The 15,758-nt window shown below is 42.9% G+C and overlaps 1 pseudogene; it reads right to left on the bottom strand.

Moving 5' to 3' along the window:
• Positions 1 to 12,605: 12,605 nt before the first annotated feature.
• On the bottom strand, positions 12,606 to 15,258 carry LOC117511526 (annotated as a pseudogene).
• Between the last annotated feature and the right edge of the window lie 500 nt (positions 15,259 to 15,758).

Genomic DNA, 15,758 nt, shown 5'->3' with positions numbered 1-15,758 from the left:
TTGACCACCAGGTCCTGCTGAATAGATTAAGGGATCATGTCGGACTTGGGGTCAGTTCTTCGGTGGTTTTTTTCATATTTGTCTGGGCGTAGCTTTAGCGTTTTTGCTAACCAGATAAGGTCAGAGTCTGCGGACCTCAATCAATCAATCAATCAATTTTTTTATATAGCGCCAAATCGCAACAAACAGTTGCCCCAAGGCGCTTTATATTGTAAGGCAGGCCATACAATAATTATGTAAAACCCCAACGGTCAAAATGACCTCCTGTGAGCAAGCACTTGGCTACAGTGGGAAGGAAAAACTCCCTTTTAACAGGAAGAAACCTCCAGCAGAACCAGGCTCAGGGAGGGGCAGTCTTCTGCTGGGACTGGTTGGGGCTGAGGGAGAGAACCAGGAAAAAGACATGCTGTGGAGGGGAGCAGAGATCGATCACTAATGATTAAATGCAGAGTGGTGCATACAGAGCAAAAAGAGAAAGAAACAATGCATCATGGGAACCCCCCAGCAGTCTACGTCTATAGCAGCATAACTAAGGGATGGTTCAGGGTCACCTGATCCAGCCCTAACTATAAGCTTTAGCAAAAAGGAAAGTTTTAAGCCTAATCTTAAAAGTAGAGAGGGTGTCTGTCTCCCTGATCTGAATTGGGAGCTAGTTCCACAGGAGAGGAGCCTGAAAGCTGAAGGCTCTGCCTCCCATTCTACTCTTACAAACCCTAGGAACTACAAGTAAGCCTGCAGTCTGAGAGCGAAGCGCTCTATTGGGGTGATATGGTACTACGAGGTCCCTAAGATAAGATGGGACCTGATTATTCAAAACCTTATAAGTAAGAAGAAGAATTTTAAATTCTATTCTAGAATTAACAGGAAGCCAATGAAGAGAGGCCAATATGGGTGAGATATGCTCTCTCCTTCTAGTCCCCGTCAGTACTCTAGCTGCAGCATTTTGAATTAACTGAAGGCTTTTTAGGGAACTTTTAGGACAACCTGATAATAATGAATTACAATAGTCCAGCCTAGAGGAAATAAATGCATGAATTAGTTTTTCAGCATCACTCTGAGACAAGACCTTTCTGATTTTAGAGATATTGCGTAAATGCAAAAAAGCAGTCCTACATATTTGTTTAATATGCGCTTTGAATGACATATCCTGATCAAAAATGACTCCAAGATTTCTCACAGTCTTACTAGAGGTCAGGGTAATGCCATCCAGAGTAAGGATCTGGTTAGACACCATGTTTCTAAGATTTGTGGGGCCAAGTACAATAACTTCAGTTTTATCTGAGTTTAAAAGCAGGAAATTAGAGGTCATCCATGTCTTTATGTCTGTAAGACAATCCTGCAGTTTAGCTAATTGGTGTGTGTCCTCTGGCTTCATGGATAGATAAAGCTGGGTATCATCTGCGTAACAATGAAAATTTAAGCAATACCGTCTAATAATACTGCCTAAGGGAAGCATGTATAAAGTGAATAAAATTGGTCCTAGCACAGAACCTTGTGGAACTCCATAATTAACTTTAGTCTGTGAAGAAGATTCCCCATTTACATGAACAAATTGTAATCTATTAGACAAATATGATTCAAACCACCGCAGCGCAGTGCCTTTAATACCTATGGCATGCTCTAATCTCTGTAATAAAATTTTATGGTCAACAGTATCAAAAGCAGCACTGAGGTCTAACAGAACAAGCACAGAGATGAGTCCACTGTCCGAGGCCATAAGAAGATCATTTGTAACCTTCACTAATGCTGTTTCTGTACTATGATGAATTCTAAAACCTGACTGAAACTCTTCAAATAGACCATTCCTCTGCAGATGATCAGTTAGCTGTTTTACAACTACCCTTTCAAGAATTTTTGAGAGAAAAGGAAGGTTGGAGATTGGCCTATAATTAGCTAAGATAGCTGGGTCAAGTGATGGCTTTTTAAGTAATGGTTTAATTACTGCCACCTTAAAAGCCTGTGGTACATAGCCAACTAACAAAGATAGATTGATCATATTTAAGATCGAAGCATTAAATAATGGTAGGGCTTCCTTGAGCAGCCTGGTAGGAATGGGGTCTAATAAACATGTTGATGGTTTGGATGAAGTAACTAATGAAAATAACTCAGACAGAACAATCGGAGAGAAAGAGTCTAACCAAATATCGGCATCACTGAAAGCAGCCAAAGATAACGATACGTCTTTGGGATGGTTATGAGTAATTTTTTCTCTAATAGTTAAAATTTTGTTAGCAAAGAAAGTCATGAAGTCATTACTAGTTAAAGTTAATGGAATACTCAGCTCAATAGAGCTCTGACTCTTTGTCAGCCTGGCTACAGTGCTGAAAAGAAACCTGGGGTTGTTCTTATTTTCTTCAATTAGTGATGAGTAGAAAGATGTCCTAGCTTTACGGAGGGCTTTTTTATAGAGCAACAGACTCTTTTTCCAGGCTAAGTGAAGATCTTCTAAATTAGTGAGACGCCATTTCCTCTCCAACTTACGGGTTATCTGCTTTAAGCTACGAGTTTGTGAGTTATACCACAGAGTCAGGCACTTCTGATTTAAAGCTCTCTTTTTCAGAGGAGCTACAGCATCCAAAGTTGTCTTCAATGAGGATGTAAAACTATTGACGAGATACTCTATCTCACTTACAGAGTTTAGGTAGCTACTCTGCGCTGTGTTGGTATATGGCATTAGAGAACATAAAGAAGGAATCATATCCTTAAACCTAGTTACAGCGCTTTCTGAAAGACTTCTAGTGTAATGAAACTTATTCCCCACTGCTGGGTAGTCCATCAGAGTAAATGTAAATGTTATTAAGAAATGATCAGACAGAAGGGAGTTTTCAGGGAATACTGTTAAGTCTTCTATTTCCATACCATAAGTCAGAACAAGATCTAAGATATGATTAAAGTGGTGGGTGGACTCATTTACTTTTTGAGCAAAGCCAATAGAGTCTAATAATAGATTAAATGCAGTGTTGAGGCTGTCATTCTCAGCATCTGTGTGGATGTTAAAATCGCCCACTATAATTATCTTATCTGAGCTAAGCACTAAGTCAGACAAAAGGTCTGAAAATTCACAGAGAAACTCACAGTAACGACCAGGTGGACGATAGATAATAACAAATAAAACTGTTTTTTGGGACTTCCAATTTGGATGGACAAGACTAAGAGTCAAGCTTTCAAATGAATTAAAGCTCTGTCTGGGTTTTTGATTAATTAATAAGCTGGAATGGAAGATTGCTGCTAATCCTCCGCCTCGGCCCGTGCTACGAGCATTCTGACAGTTAGTGTGACTCGGGGGTGTTGACTCATTTAAACTAACATATTCATCCTGCTGTAACCAGGTTTCTGTAAGGCAGAATAAATCAATATGTTGATCAATTATTATATCATTTACCAACAGGGACTTAGAAGAGAGAGACCTAATGTTTAATAGACCACATTTAACTGTTTTAGTCTGTGGTGCAGTTGAAGGTGCTATATTATTTTTTTCTTTTTGAATTTTTATGCTTAAATAGATTTTTGCTGGTTATTGGTAGTCTGGGAGCAGGCACCGTCTCTACGGGGATGGGGTAATGAGGGGATGGCAGGGGGAGAGAAGCTGCAGAGAGGTGTGTAAGACTACAACTCTGCTTCCTGGTCCCAACCCTGGATAGTCACGGTTTGGAGGATTTAAGAAAATTGGCCAGATTTCTAGAAATGAGAGCTGCTCCATCCAAAGTGGGATGGATGCCGTCTCTCCTAACAAGACCAGGTTTTCCCCAGAAGCTTTGCCAATTATCTATGAAGCCCACCTCATTTTTTGGACACCACTCAGACAGACAGCAATTCAAGGAGAACATGCGGCTAAACATGTCACTCCCGGTCTGATTGGGGAGGGGCCCAGAGAAAACTACAGAGTCTGACATTGTTTTTGCAAAGTTCCACACCGATTTAATGTTAATTTTAGTGACCTCCGATTGGCGTAACCGGGTGTCATTACTGCCGACGTGAATTACAATCTTACCAAATTTACGCTTAGCCTTAGCCAGCAGTTTCAAATTTCCTTCAATGTCGCCTGCTCTGGCCCCCGGAAGACAATTGACTATGGTTGCTGGTGTCGCTAACTTCACATTTCTCAAAACAGAGTCGCCAATAACCAGAGTTTGATCCTCGGCGGGTGTGTCGTTGAGTGGGGAAAAACGGTTAGAAATGTGAACGGGTTGGCGGTGTACACGGGGCTTCTGTTTAGGGCTACGCTTCCTCCTCACAGTCACCCAGTCGGCCTGCTTTCCCGGCTGCTCGGGATCTGCCAGGGGGTAACTAACGGCGGCTAAGCTACCTTGGTCCGCACCGACTACAGGGGCCTGGCTAGCTGTAGAATTTTCCACGGTGCGGAGCCGAGTCTCCAATTCGCCCAGCCTGGCCTCCAAAGCTACGAATAAGCTACACTTATTACAAGTACTGTTACTGCTAAAGGAGGCCGAGGAATAACTAAACATTTCACACCCAGAGCAGAAAAGTGCGGGAGAGACAGGAGAAGCCGCCATGCTAAATCGGCTAAGAGCTAGTAGCTACGCTAAGCTAGCGGATTCCTAAAAACACGCAAAGTGAATAATGTGTAAATAATTTAGAGGTGATTCAGCAGAAGGAGTGCTTTAGTTAAGGCACGTAAAGATTACACTGTGAAACAAATCGTAATCTAGATAACTAGATCAATCTAACTGCGCAGATTAAACAGCTAACAGATACAGCAAAACACTGCTGTGCTCCGGAACAGGAAGTGATACAATACCGCAGTGAGAGCCAACCACTATTATGTGGAGTCCCTCAGGGTTCTGTATTGGGCCCCATTTTGTTTTTATTGTACTTGATCCCTTTAGGTAGGATCATTCAAAGATTTACTGATGTCTCTTACCAGTTATTTGCGGATGACATCCAGCTTTACTGCTCCTTTAAGCCATCTGAGATTAAGAGGCTTGATTCCCTCCTCCATTGTTTGGTGGTAATTAAACAATGGCTAACGAATAACTTTCTTCAGCTTAACGCAGACAAAACAGAGACATTGGTTATTGCCCCTGATGCCCATATTCCAGGTATTCAGCAGTACTTGGGAGACCTGGGCCAGTCTGCTAAATCAGGTCTTCGAAACCTGGGTGTCATTTTTGACAAAGACATGTCGTTGGTACAGCATTGTAAACAGCTGACGAGGAATTGCTTCTTTCAATTAAGAAACATCTCTAAGCTCAGGAAAATGGTGTCTCGAAATGATTTAGAGCTTATTATTCATGCTTTTGTGTCAACGTTTAGACTATTGTAACAGTTTGTTTTCATGTCTAAACAAGAAGGAGTTGCATCGACTGCAGTTGGTACAGAACTCTGCAGCAAGAATTCTGACACAAGCTAATAGAAGGACTCATATTTCCCCAATTTTAAAGGAGCTTCATTGGCTGCCAGTGTCCTTCAGGATCAATTTTAAAATTTTGGTTTTAACTTTTAGAGCTCTACATGGCCAGGCGCCTCCCTATATCTGTGACCTTATCCAGCCTTATGCCCCTGCCAGGGCTTTGAGGTCTGTGGACCAAAATCTGTTGATGGTTCCTCGCACCCATTTTGCAACCAGAGGAGAGCGATCCTTCCAGGCTGTTGCTCCCAGGCTTTGGAATGGTCTCCCGCTCTCTCTGCGCTCACGGGACTCTGTCGATACTTTTAAAAGCCAACTTAAGACTTTCTTTTTTACTCAAGCATTTGCTTAGCTTTTAGGCTGCTCTGTTATCCTATGTTATGTTTTATGTTTTTATGTCTCAGCCATTGTCTGATGTTTTGTGTGGTGTACTCTGCTTTTATGTTGTGAAGCACCTTGTGGCTCTTGTCTGTGAAAGGTGCTATATAAATAAAATTTACTTACTTACTTACATACATAAACACACACTATAAGATTTTTACATAACAACCATGAACGCACCGCGACCAGACAGCGCCTGGGTGATTCTTTAACTACGGGCACTATTGGCCTTGTAAATATAATTTCCACCACACCATTGCCTTACAATATAAAGCGCCTTGGGGCAACTGTTTGTTGTGATTTGGCGCTATATACATGTGCTCTGATGTCACTGTTTATCTCCATAGAAACTACCCAAACAATCTTTCATACAAACTGTTTTAAAGGACATTACAGTGTTGTGGTGGAAATTACGGCAATAGTGTGGGACAACTACATTTTGTTTAAAAAAGTCACAACAGTTGTATGACATTGAATACCCCAATTATGTTTTGATTATTTTACTGATATTTTATTCAGAGATATTTTAAAACATTAGAAAAAACGTTTCTTTATCATTCATTTTTATCATTGAAGATCAAAAGTCTGGGTGTGGGACAAGCACAAAACAGCAATATTTGCATATAATATCTGCAATTTTTCTAAGGGCCTTACGCCAAGAAATACAAAGCTCATTGTAGTCAATAAAAAAAAAAAAAAAAAAATCACTAATATATTAAATTGTTTCCAAAACTGACCAATTGCTACTCTAGCCATACCTTTGATATCCACAGAGCTGAGTGTATATCCAAGATGGATTGTCTTGTCTGTTTTATAAATGTTTGAATCATTAACACTCACAAAACTATTCTATTCTACAAAACTAATAAAAATCCTATATTTTACTTCAAAAGAAAGCTATAAGAATTATTAGTAAGAAACCATATCATGAGCGTACAAATCCACTGACTGTCCGGTTGCATATTTTGACATTTTGGGATTTGATTGACTATATCACAATACAAATTATGTTTAAAGTAAAGAATAAACTTCTACCACAACATGTCCAGGACATTTAAAATGAGGGACTATAGTTATTGTTTGCAAGAACATTATTATTTCAGAAATCCAGTGTAACTCAAACAACTGACATAATTTTCCCCAAGATAATATCAGTTATCAAGTTGTTCACCAATGAATATGGCTTTTTACACCCAGCCTCAGGGTGTATGGTATTTCCCACCGGTGTCACGTGGGAAATACACACGTGGAACAAGAGGTGAAGCTCTTAACAGACAAAATATTTTACGTCCACTAATGCTTCAGCTGAACTGTGCTGATTCTTTTTTTCTCTCTTGTTTCAGAAGCCATAACTGGCAACTGTCTTCTAGTGTTAGTGGAGGTTAGCCTGTAAGCTCGCCGTCGTGCTGACAATCATTTGAGTACATTTGTTTAATGAAGCTGCTGTAAATGAAGAAATTCAACAAAATATTGACATAAATTGCGAAGGTGTTTTGCTTCTTTCATCATCCATCCACCTCAAGTTCCAAGCGCTGTTTTCTAAGCGAGGCGGAAAGAATTGTACGTGACACCTGATTGGCTGATTACGCGGGTGGTATGAAAAATATTACCCGTCCGCGAAAAGGGTGTATTGCTATTTATTCTTTAGTGTTTTATCCAATCATATTGGTGTATCATTTATAGGTATATGATAATGTCAGATACCACTTTCCATCCATTTTCTTCCGCTTTATCCGGAGTCGGGTCGCGGGGGCAGCAGCTCAAGCAAAGCCGCGCCCAGACCTCCCGATCCACACACACCTCCCCCGGGCGTTCCCAAGCCAGCCGAGAGATGTAATCCTTCCAGCGTGTCCTGGGTCTTCCCCGGGGCCTCCTCCCAATGGGACGTGCCCGGAACACCTCTCCAGCGAGGCGTCCAGGGGGCATCCGGAAAAGATGCCCGAGCCACCTCAACTTTCTTTTAACTTAATTAACAAATCATCAATGTGTACAGAGAACGGAATGGGAGAATGAACATAGCAAATTTTACTTTAAGTACCTGATTGGTGGACATAAAAAATAATAACCTAAGTACAATGGGCCTCATGTATCAACGTTGCGTACGGCGATATTTGAGCGTATATGGGGTGTACGCCAAAACGGCTGCGCTACTTGGCATGTATCAATGTGGTCGTTGGCGTACACTGCGCTGAAAATATACACCAGGTCGAGAGGTGGCGTAAATTATACACCAAAATGAACCAGCGTTGGAATCCACATAAAAATGAAGATGATCAACATGATAAACAGTGCCATTATACAAATCAATGCATATGTTACATAAATAACACTTTCCTGATTATACTACATAATAATTAATACAAATCCCGCCTTTGCGGGATTGTTATGGAGCACGATCCGTGGCTACAGCGCTGACAGGAAGGAAAGCGCTGCTCGCCTTTTTCTCCAGACTTCGAGCCTGGAGCCAGAGCAACGCTGAGCTTAACTTCATGTGGTGTGATCGTTTTAGACAATGAAATTGATAATAACAACTGTAGTTTCGTCATTCCCTTAATTCGCCCATGCTGCAACCAGGTTTTGTCGTCTCCATTCGGTTGTCACAATAAAATAAATACAGAAATACATTTAAAAAATAAAGAAATCTGACAGATTAGGCGTGTCTTATTAATTAAGCGAGCAAATATCCACATGTCAAGAATTATTGACATGTGAAAAGAGAATACAGTGGTCCCTCGCTATAACGCCGTTCACCTGTCGTGGCCTCGGAGTCACGCGGAGTATTTAGTCCAATTTTGCATGCTTTTTTTTTACACTGTTCTGTGTTCTGCGTATCTGTTTATAAGAATCTTGTCGCCCAGAGGAGAAAAGAGCGCCAACAACTACTCATAACTGTGTTTGTCACACGGAAACAAACACCTGCTGCAGCGAGATGTGAGTGGGAAAAGGCGCAGCGCCAGGACGCAGAGGCGCGATCTGTGAAATACTGGTCAGTCACTATTAATAATTTCTTATGTGTCCGACCTCGTTCGTTGATCGTTAAAATTAATTAGTTAGTTCTAAATGCCATAATAATTATTTATAGGAAAATGTTCTATTTTTATTTCTCAAACAAATATTTGGGCCTGAAAACAGTTTGGTATTATTTTCTTACTAAGGTTTGAACTTTGAGAGTGTTTACACATGAGAGAAAAGTGAGAAAATGTTCATGCCTGATTGAGAAAGTGTATAAACTGTGTAGTGAAGGGTTTTACAGCTTTGAAACGTCGATAATAATTGTAAAAAATAACGCTGACTACGTCACAGTTTCGCGTATTACGGGCTATTTTTTAGAACGTAACTCCAGCGATTAATGAGGGACCACTGTAACACTTTATTGATTATATACTACAAAACAATTGATACGACGGCCGCTTTTGACGCTCTATTGGCACGCGTCGTGATTAGTGAAGTTCTTTTTCATTGCCGTCTTTCTGGCTTCCATGTCATAAAATGAGGGTGTGTCTGAAGCAGAGTCTGAATATTTATGGGCGTGTTTATTATAATTACGATCGTTTCCACCACCGCATTTATCAAGATCACATCAGGCGTACGCCAGAAATGGGCAGGTGCGCACTGCTTGATACATGTCACGGCGACTTTGGTGTATTTCAACTTTACGCCGTAAATTTATGCCACAAGTGCGCAACATTGATACATGAGGCCCAATAGGAGTAATGAGTCATTCCACAAAAATAGCAAAAACTGAGTCCCTCTCATTTCTTGAGCTGTATTTCCTCTATTGGGTCACCAAAATTTATATTTAAACAGCTTGATATAAACTCTGAAATATGTCCTTTAAAAACATTGTAAAAACATGAACCAAATTTTTTTTTTTTTTTTAATGAGAATTAAAAACATTTTTTTCAGTTGACACCACCTTTTTTGTCATGTCCCTCATGACCTGTTATGTGTCGGACACAGCCCGGAGAACCGACCAGCGTTTGAAGGACCCAGTATAAAATAAGCAGAGCACGGTACAAAGGATAACTAAATTTAATGACATAACAGTGATGTGATAAAAGACAACAAATGAGTGCGCGGTCTGGCGTGGTGGATAAGCGGTGCGCTCCCAGCAGCACTAACGGTCCGGAGCCAGAAACAGTTCGGACCCAAGGACCCCGCTGACACCCCCCAGGTGGCCGCGACAAACCGAGTCTGTGAAAGAAGAAATCATCATGTGAGTCCACACTCCACACACAGAGAGACCACTCAAAGGTGTACATACACAGCAAACACTTCCTGGCTTAATCACTAATCAGCTTCCCACCCTGCAGGCATGGAACACCCTGTTCACATAACTCAACTGCAGTGGAAGCTGATTAAATGACTAACATAACAGCTCAATATAATAAGGTGTGAGGGACACCACATTTACTGACTGTACAAATGTTAGTCACAAAACCTAATGTACCTCAGGAAGTGTGCTGACGAGCGTGAGACCTCACCCCCTCCTCTTTCACAGACCATGCATCAAACCTGGACGTTCTCTACATCCACTGATGATGAGATGGCTCTCGAGACGACGATCTCACCCGTCTGGTCACAAGGTCGAGTCTCTGGCAAATACACACTGTGTACTCCAGACTTAAATGCCACCATGCTCCAATCCGTGTAGATGCACCACAGCTGTGAGTCCTGACGAGCTGCACATGATCAGCCTCAGGTAATCAGGGTGAGGTCCTGAATACTCAGCCACACAGCCACTCGGTCCTAAACGCGTACCACCTGGAAGGAAAAACAAAAGACAGCACAGAAGACAGAAACAAAAGGCAGCCAGGCCCCCCCAGCCATACAACATGACCTTGATGAAAGCATACTTTGAAAATACCAAATAAAAATATAAAAGTCAATAAATTTTGATATCAACCAGAACATCCATTTGTGCTCTTTTGCTGGTGATGTTTTTATTTTTAATTAATTGTTACCTGATCCTGAAAGAAGGGAGAGATACCTGCAGAGTGAATGTGAGAGATGGAGAAAGAATGTTGAGGTGAGGCAAAAGAAAGCAATTAAAGACCTGAGTGAAAGAGAACAACAGTCCAGATCAGGGAGATCACCCAGAGCAGGATCCGCAGCAGAGACCTTCGAGGTTAGGCCGATGGGTAGTAACAGTGTTACTGATATGCTGTTGAAGTTGTTTTTACTTTAGGTTAATAAAACTCAATTAACCTTGCAATTTATATCTGTTGTCCTTCTTATGGCTGCATAATGAACGCACCACAACAGACAGCCACCCATTTTCACCACTCTGCAGCCATCTCACATAGACACTGATTAAAGCCAGGTTAACCCTCTGGGGCCGACGCCGTCGTATATGACGGCTAAGACCAAGCTTTACTAAATTATAAATAACTTTTGAATGATATGAGATAGAAACGTACTTTTTTTGCTGAAAAGTTAACTCGTGGACTTTCGAGCCAGCCATCGGCCATCTTTGTACTCCTTATAGAAGCTGTGTGATGACGTGCGCAATGTGAGTGTCCAGTCGGAATTAGTTCACACGGTTTTCACATGGTTTTCCAAAATCCAATCGTAGGGCAGATTCACCTCACATAAAAAGTCAAAGATGGTTTTCAGGAGTGATATGTTACTAGTTGGCCAGTTTGAATAGCCCCCTGGGTGCTCCAATGAGTACATACTATTAGTACATACTCAGTGCGGCTTTCGCTTTGCATGGTAGAGTTTTAACTTATAGATGTAGCAACGAACTGTGTTAACTGCCAATGATTTTCTGAAGTGTTCCTGAGCCAAAGATGTCGGTTTTTAATGCAGTGCCGCCTGCGGGATCGAAGGTCACAGGCATTCAATGTTGGTTATGTGTAGAAAATTCTCCAGATTCTCTGAATCTTCTAATTATATTATGGACTGTAGATGATGGAATCCCTAAATTCCTTGCAAGTGAACATTGAGAAACATTGTTCTTAAATTGCTGGACTATTTTTTTTCACACAGTTGTTCACAAAGTGGTGATCCTCACCCCATCTTTGCTTGTGAATGGCTGAGACTTTTGGGGATGCTCCTTTTATACCCAATCATGACACTCACCTGTTTCCAGTTAACCTGTTCACCTGTGGAATGTTCCAAACAGGTGTTCTTTGAGCATTCATCAACTTTTCCAGTCTTTGTTGCACCTGTCCCAGCTTTTTTGAAATGTGTTGCAGGCATCCATTTCAAAATGAGCAAATATTTGCACAAAAACAAAAAAGTCTGTCAGTTTGAACATTAAATATCTTGTCTTTGTGGTGTATTCAATTGAATATAGGTTGAAGAGGATTTGCAAATCATTGTATTCTGTTTTTATTTACATTTCACATAACACCCAAACTGTTGCTCCCTTCTAGTGTAACTAAGTAAACATTATTACTCGACACACAGAGCATGGAGGACAACTTCCTGCTGGTTCATTCACTTCCTTTATTGTCCTGATTGGTAGCTATGGTTACATTCAGGGTTCCTATATGCCCTAGTGGCAGTCTGCCCTCTGGTGGTAAGTAGTAGTAGGACATGTCTAGGGTCATATATAACATATCTCCTCCCCACTAAGATTTGTTGTCAACAAATAAAAACATTTCTTCTGAAACAACTAAAGACATTATATCCCCTTTAAACTACATGAGTCTATATAAAATACATAAACTCTATATAAACTACCTGAGTTTATTTCTTTCTTTACTTCTCAATAACAACAAAAAAATAGGGGAGTTACATTACGGCTTATAATCGTTTCAAGGTTTCAAAACTCAACCATTGAACAACATTCTGCAAAGGCAAGCATTCTTAACATTCTTCAACTCTTTCTTTTTTTTTTTTTAAACGTTCACTGATCCCTGTAACGTACTGGCGGACGTGTGATCCTCACAGGATATCGTCGTACAGTCCCTGTTGTCTCTGTACATTCTGTGTGTGCCATTTCTGTGGACTGTGGTGTCTTGGGTGCTTTGGGTAGTGTGTGTGGTGTCTTGGGTGTTTTGAGTGGTGCATGTGGTGTGTGTGGAACTGCATCAGTAGCCTCCTTCTGTTGAGGTGTATTTGGGTCAAGTGTGGTACCAGGTGTGGTCGTTTGAGGTAGTGACAACGGAGAACTCACAGGAAGACTCACTGCAGTCTCAGGAGGGTCTGACTCGAGCCGAGTCAGCATCTGGTCCACATGACTCTTCCAGACCCCTTGTGTTCCCACATTTACCTTGTAGGACACTGGTCCGGTCTTCTCGATCACCACAGCTTTCGTCCACTTATCCTCCCCCCTCCTATAATCACGGACGAGCACTGGCACACCAACTTCAAACTGTCTCTGTTTAGAGTGTAGCTGGCGTCGTTGCTGTTGAGCCTCTTGTGACTGGTGCACTGCTCCAGCCACACTTGGTTTCAAGAAATCCAATCGAGAACGCAACTTGTGTCCGATGAACAGCATTGCAGGGCTTTCCTTGGTTGTTGCATGAGGGGTGTTGTGGTAGGTCAGGAGGAACGTATCCAGACGCTGTTGCACTGGTGTAGTTCCTCTGGAAGATTTCAGAGTGTGCTTGAAGGTTTGCACAAATCGCTCTGCCAAGCCATTGGAGGCAGGGTGGTACGGTGCTGAGCGAATGTGTTTGACTCCATTGGCTTTCAGAAATGTGCTGAATTCCTCAAAGCAGAACTGAGAGCCGTTGTCGCTCACAAGACTGTGTGGAATGCCATAGCGACTAAAAAGTCCCCTAAGCACTTGGATGGTCTTGCTGGATGTGGTGCTATCCATGATGTGTACCTCTGGCCATTTGGAGTGTGCGTCCATCATGACCAGGTACATGTGCCCTTCGAATGGACCGGCAAAGTCCACATGTATCCGTTCCCAGGGACTGGATGGCCACATCCACGGGTGTAAGGGTGCTAGGCCAGGGTCTTTCTGCACACGCTGACATGAGTGGCATGACTTTGCTTGGTGCTCGATCTGGGAGTCGATGTCTGGCCACCACATGTAGCTGCGAGCTAAGCTCTTCATCCTTACTACACCTGGGTGTGCTGAGTGTAGCTCTTTCAGCACCCAGGGGCGTAGTTTGGGGGGCACAATCACTCTCAAACCCCACATGAGGCATCCGTGCACAGTGAGATCATGGCGGCGCTGGAGATAGGGAGACAGCTTGTTACCTGCGTCCTTTGCAGCTGGAAAATGGCCAGTTGTGACCATTTCCATGACGCGGAACAGGGTGGAGTCAGACATGGTGTGACGCTTGATCTTGGCATTGCTGACTGGCAATGTGTCCAACTGTGACGTGTAGAACACCTCCACTGCACCTTGTTTCTCACTGGGGGCATGAGGAAGTGGTAACCTTGAAAGTCCATCAGCGTTGGCATGTAGGGCCCCTTTCCTGTACTCGATGGTGTAATTGTGAGCGGAGAGCAGGAGTGCCCAGCGTTGCATGCGAGCTGCAGCCATGGATGGTGTGCTTTTCACTGGACTGAGGATGGTTGTAAGCGGGCGATGGTCAGTGAGTACAGTGAAGGTATTGCCATACAGGTACTGGTGGAACTTGCGTACTCCAAAGACTATCGCTAACGCCTCCCTCTCAATCTGAGCATAATTGTGTTCTGCTTTGCTGAGAGTTCTGGATGCATAGGCGATGGGTTTTTCATCGCCATCCGGCATGACATGAGATAGAACAGCGAGGCAGAGAGGCAGCTCAGGGTTGTAGTGTGTGAGCACCTCTTGTGATACCAGGAGTGCCTTAGCTTTCTGGAATGCTGATGCACAGGCTGATGTCCACTGCCATTTCTTTTCTTTGTTCAGCAGTTCGTTCAACAGCTTTAGCACAGTGGCCAGGTCAGGGATGAAGCGTCCATAATAGTTAAGCATTCATAGGAAAGATCGAAGTTGACTTACATCGCCTGGTGCTGGTGCTTCCATGATGGCGCGTACCTTCTCCGGTGACTTGTGAAGCCCAGCAGAGACATTTCTCTTGCCTGAGGTGCAGGCCGTATTCCTCTAGCCTGCTGAGTACTGCATCCAGGGTTTTCAGGTGTGTCTTCTTGTCAGGACCAGTGACAAGTATGTTGTCCAGGTAGCAGTGAGTGTGTGGCAGTCCGAAGAGCACCTGGTCCATTGCCTTCTGGAACAAGGCGGGCGATGACGCTACACCAAACGGTAAGCGGTTGAAGCAGAAAACTCCTTTCTGTGTTGAGACGGTCAGCAGCTTCTTGGAGCTCTCTTCTACTTCCATCTGTAGATACGCATTGGACAGATCCAGCTTACTGAAGCGTTGACCTCCAGCGAGAGAAGCGAACAAGTCTTCAATACGGGGGATTGGCTACTTGTCGATGCACAGAGCTGGGTTGAGAGTGACTTTGAAATCCCCACAGAGTCTCACGGTGCCGTCCTTTTTGTTCATGGGCACCATGGGCGTAGCCCAGTCACTATGCGCCACAGGTGAGATGACACCAAGCTCAGTCAGGCGTTTCAGCTTGGCCTCCCCTCGCGGTCGGAGAGCATATTGCATTGCGTGGTGGGCAGAATTTGAGGGCACTGTTTGGTCTGAGAGTGAGCCTGGCTTTCACTCCCTTCATAGTGCCTAACTTATCTGAGAAAACAGCAGAGTGTCTCTTTAACACGGTCTCTAAGTTGTTTGTCTGTCTGTGCTCAATTGCATGTATAGTCTTTAAGTCTCTCCAATTCAGTTTAATGGCTCTCAGCCACTCCCTGCCAAACAATGGTGGAGCCTCCACCTTCACCACGTACAGTGGCAAGACAGCACGTTGCTTATTCAATTCCAGTTGCACTTTAATGACTCCTTCTGGTGCCAAAGCCTCTCTTGTGTATGTCTTGAGCATGATATCAGTGGGTTGCAGAGGGAATTTGTGCAGCTTTCGTTTGTACAGTTCCCAAGGAATCAATGACACTGCCGCCCCTGTATCCAGTTCCATCTCCATTTTCTTTCCATTGACTTCTGGCATTACTGATATGTGTGAATATTTCCCTTTCTCTGACACTGCATACAGT

The sequence above is a fragment of the Thalassophryne amazonica genome, chromosome 1, assembly GCF_902500255.1.
Source record: "Thalassophryne amazonica chromosome 1, fThaAma1.1, whole genome shotgun sequence".
Taxonomy (NCBI): domain Eukaryota; kingdom Metazoa; phylum Chordata; class Actinopteri; order Batrachoidiformes; family Batrachoididae; genus Thalassophryne; species Thalassophryne amazonica.
This window is presented reverse-complemented; position numbering and strand designations above follow the sequence as displayed.